General features: G+C 43.7%; 1 long non-coding RNA gene across 1 annotated transcript; it reads right to left on the reverse strand.

Annotated features, from left to right (window-relative positions):
- Positions 1-732: 732 nt before the first annotated feature.
- On the reverse strand, positions 733-2,340 carry LOC138973231 (uncharacterized). Its single transcript, XR_011457931.1, has 2 exons — positions 1,944-2,340; positions 733-1,559 (listed from the first exon to the last, which is right to left on the reverse strand). It is a non-coding gene; the product is annotated as an uncharacterized lncRNA (long non-coding RNA).
- Positions 2,341-5,000: the final 2,660 nt, after the last annotated feature.

The raw sequence follows: 5,000 nt of genomic DNA on the forward strand, positions 1-5,000 counted from the left end.
AATAAGACTGTAATGATGTATAAAGTATATCATGGCGAAGTGCCCATCTATATTCAGGACCTATTTCACAGAGTCACCGAAAGGTACGGGTCTATCAATTTTCTACCACCAATACCCAGGATTGATTTGTTCAAAACTAGTCAAGCCTTCTCTGGCGCTATGGTGTGGAACTCCATTCCGTCTGTAATAAGATCATTAACCCAATAAACATGCCAGAACTGGGCCACTGCTGGCGTTTTGATGGCAATGCCAGTTGCCAGAACTACTGCCATCAAAGGCCCACCTATGGCCCAATGCTGGCATATTACCCGTATGCACATTGGCAAATTGATGGGCCATCACTGGCAAGCCAGCACTTTGCCAGCAAAAACCCATCATTTATTTGCTGGCTTTTTGATGGCTTGCCATCATTTTTCCAGCAATTTGCCAGCAATTTGCCAGCAAAAACCCATCATTTATTTGATGGCTTTTTGATGGCTTGCCATCATTTTGCCATCATTTTGCCAGAATTTTGCCAGCAAAAACCCATCATTTATTTGATGGCTTTTTGATGGCTTGCCATCATTTTGCCATCATTTTGCCAGAATTTTGCCAGCAAAAACCCATCATTTATTTGATGGCTTATTGATGGCTTGCCATCAAAAACCCAGCATTTTGCCAGCATTTCGCCAGCATTTTGCCAGCATTTTGCAGGTTTTTAGTTCCATATAAAAAAAAACTTTTTTCCATATATTTTCCGTTAATGGCCCTTTACCTGCTGAAATTACCGGGCCACAACTGGCCCGGCAAAATGCCATATTTCTGTCTTTACCATTGCCAGCAAAATGCCAATAAGTTGCAGGAAATATACCAATACCACTGATTCGGATAGAATGACGGCTCTATTCATGTACTCGATCTGCACAGTCTTGTTAGCCCATAGATGGTTGTTAGAAGTCTATAAATATGCTTTGTTTTGTCATTTTTTACTGTGAATGTAATAACAATAACAAAACACAGCACATCAATGGACTTTTCAACCCATGCTGGCGGCAAGACGTGCGCAAATAAAGCAAAGGGCAATGCTGTCAAGCTGTACATTAGCAATATGCATATGCGTAATTATCAAATTCATCAGTAAAATGCAATTGAAATGCTAATCACATTTGTCGTGTAACTTATCTGGCAAGTAAAGGCAGTGGTTTTGACAGAATATCGTCATCAACGCAGTTATAGCGGGCACAACAACAATACAGTAATATATATTAAAAACAAAACAAATGTAAAGCTTCCAAACAGCAACGACTCATTACCGAAACATTACAGAAACGTACGCTTTGTTTTCAGTTGCTCACTGTTTTATTTTATTTGTACAGCGTTCTAAATTTCACACTCGAGACATGATGACCAAAGGCAGGAATGTTTCTTGTTCACTTCCCAGTAAACCTCCGTAGGATTGTCTTGATTCTGTCATTTCTCTGTTCGCATCCGCAACGTTGAGATAACGCTTCTTTTCTTTGTCCTGACGTCGTAGCCTACGGTAAGCCATTGAAACTCTCAAGTCCTCCTGCCGTTCACCTCTTGAAACATGAAAGCAAACGAGTTTTGTTGGTTTTAATTCATTATTCCATATCACACACACACACACACACACACACACACACACACACACACACACACACACACACACACACACACACAACCAAACAACCAAACAAACGCAAGCATACACGCAGGCATGCAAGCAAACAGCACACGCACGCACGCACGCGCGCGCGCTCACACACACACACGCGCACACACACACGCGCACACACACACACACACACACACACACACACACATACACACACAGAGGCATTCTCACAGAGAGGACGACTTCTTGTAATCTATCATATTTTCTGAACTGACTAAAATGCCAAGCAGAAGTAAGGGGTCAACAGGAATATGTATTTTGATCTAACCTGCGAAGCTTACGTTGTCTCGGACAGCTCTCTTGCGTTTCTCTCAGGAACTGAGACCCAGGCGAGCTGCATCTTATCCAGTTGGGCAGTCAGACACTTGCACAAATCTTTGTCCTGGAGTGAATAGACACATACTCAATGTCAACATTCACAAGATGCAATTTGTTTGGTTACAAGTAGGCTAAGCTTATGGTAATGCCTATGGTGCTTTTCTTTTGACAGAGACAAAACAAACTCAATCACACAAAGAAAGGAAAAAGGCACACACACACACACACACACACACACACACACACACACACACACACACACACACACACACACACAACCGCGCGCGCGGGCGCACACACACACACACACACACACAACCGCGCGCGCGGGCGCGCACACACACACACACACACACACACACACACACACACGCGCGTGCGCGCGCAGATTCTTTCTTACAGAGAGGACGACTTCTTAAAGTCTATTATATTTTGCGAACTGACTCAAACGTCCAGCAGAAGAAAGTTGAAAAAAAGACCGACAACGGAGGAAAAGAACAAGAAGATACTAGATCTAACGCCGTTGCGACGACCTGCTCACACAACTGTTTGTGAAACTCACCACGCTTGCTTCTAGCCGGAGGAGATCGGACGCGTACTGAAATCGAAGAAGGTGCTTTGGAAATTCCTTGAAGTTGAATGCAAAACAAATAACCGGACATCTGCAGAACCACCGCGGGCCGGATTTAGTTGACAATGCGACATCATCACGAGTGACGTCAAGATATTTCGACATTTGTTTGTACATTACGTCACTCCAAGTGAGAAAGTCATACCGCTGTGCTGTCGCAGATCTTCTTGCCAGCAATTATCCAGCATTGGCCCACTGCTGGCGTGCCAGCAAAAACCCACCTATAATTGCCAGCAAATCGCCACCTATGGCCCAATGCTGGCAAACAAGCACTGGGCCACCAATGGCGTGCCAACAGTGGGCCAATTAAGGCATTTTACTGGCCGACAATATTACTGGAATGCCAGAGATGGGCCAGTGATGGCAAGCCATAACTGGGCCTTTGTTGGCAAACCATAATTGGCCCAGTGTTGGTTTTTTTATGGCCAGCTTTACCAAACTTGCCAGCAAAAAGCCAGCAGTGGCCCAGTTCTGGCATGTTTATTGGGAACCTCACTAAAGAGTTTTAAACAAGCTCTGCATAACCATTTTATGTCTACCTAGATGGCTATACTAGTCTTAACACGTGCAAGTAGCTGTCAACAATTGGCAAAGCTTTATAAATTACACAAATATGTTCTTTATTATATGTATTATGTGGAATTTATGTTGCAATTTTCCATCATCACTTCATCATCATCATCATCATCATCATCATCATCATCATCATCATCATCATCATCATCATCATCATCATCATCATCATCATCATCATCATTTACACCATATAATCATTATTAGCATTAGTGTAAACGTTGGTATCGTGTGAATTTTACCGTCGATCACTTTACATGTGTAACCTCAATTAACATGTTGCATGTTTCGCTTTCGATTTGTATGTTGCTTACTTTGTCATTTTATTGTTTATGTTTATTTGCTTGTTTGCTTACTTGTCGATTGTTCGTTTGTTTAATTTGTTTATTTGTCATGTTGCTTTACTTGTTTATCATTTATTAGACATTTGTATTAGAAGTAAGGACCGGTTGTAAGAAAAGGCGTCGCCTTAAACCTCTATCCTTGAAAAATAAAGTTCCATCATCATCATCATCATCCCTCTCTCTCTCTCTCTCTCTCTCTCTTTCTCTCTCTCTTTCTCTCTCTCTCTCTCTCTTTCTCTCTGTCTCTCTCCCTCCCTCTCTTTCGCTCTTTCTCTCTCTCTCTCTCTCTCTTTCTCTCTCTCTCTCTCTCTCTCTCTCTCTCTCTCTCTCTCTCTCTCTCTCTCTCTCTCTCTCTCTCTCTCTCTCTCTCTCTCTCACTCTCAGTCAGCGTTCGTGGGATACCTCCATCTTCGCTGGGATTAACATAATGAGTGTGGGTATGTGTGTGTGCAAGTGTATGCGGGCGCATGTGTGTGTGTGTGTGTGTGTGTGTGTGTGTTTATGCGTGCGTGCGTTCGTGCGTGTGCGTGCGTGCGTGCGTGCGCGCGCACGTGTGTGTGTGTGTGTGTGTGTGTGTGTGTCTGTGCAAGAGATAGGGGGCAAGAGAAAAAGAGAGAGAGAGAAGACAGTGCGTAGATAGATTTACAACCACCTGTTATAAAGATAACAGTTGTAAACCTCTTGTGTGTATCTGTGTAGGCCTACCCCAAAAAGTAATCTGAACTCATGTTTAGTTATTTTGGGTACATACGTACTACAGTTCCGCTTCACGCACAACCAGTTCGTCACATTGCTCTATTTTGTAGTGCGTAATTGGGTGACAATAATAATTTGATTGTCTAGCGTTTATCCAAGAAAGCCAGCGTTGTAACTGCGCTGTAGTAAGGTACAACATATTTATATAGCAAAGAAGTGATTAGCTGCGATTGTTGACCACTGTGTCCCAGTTTTGCCGCAAAGGCGCAAATGTATGTGGCGTATGTTGCTGTGGTCTTCTTGTGAGTAACTTGTAAAAGATTGTGAATGACCTCAGTTAACAATGTGGTTACTTTTGTTTAAACTATTCCTTTTGACCGAGTGCGTCGTTCCAGTATTCGGTGAGTGCATTTGAGAGTGCTTATCTTACAGCTGTTGACAAGTGCTCGTGTTAAAATAGTGTACGTTTAAGCTGTGTTTCCATATCGCGACGCGACGGCGGCACGATGGTTGCGGCGAGGTGGCGGCAGCGTGAAAACCGACCGCAACAGTAGTATCAAAGAACGCGTGTTTCCATATATGTGCGGCGCGGCGGCGACGTACGGCGCGGCGGCGACGTACCGCGCGACGGTTTGACGTCAAGATTTTGTTCGCTCGAGGGAGCGAAAAAAATTCCTGCCGCGCGGTTTTCGCGTCCAAAGTGGGCGTGGTCTAAGTCCTTTCAAACATTCGAGGAACCCCACAACCAGGTTTATAGTCTATG

The sequence above is a fragment of the Littorina saxatilis genome, linkage group LG8 (assembly GCF_037325665.1).
Source record: "Littorina saxatilis isolate snail1 linkage group LG8, US_GU_Lsax_2.0, whole genome shotgun sequence".
NCBI classification, from domain to species: Eukaryota; Metazoa; Mollusca; class Gastropoda; order Littorinimorpha; family Littorinidae; genus Littorina; species Littorina saxatilis.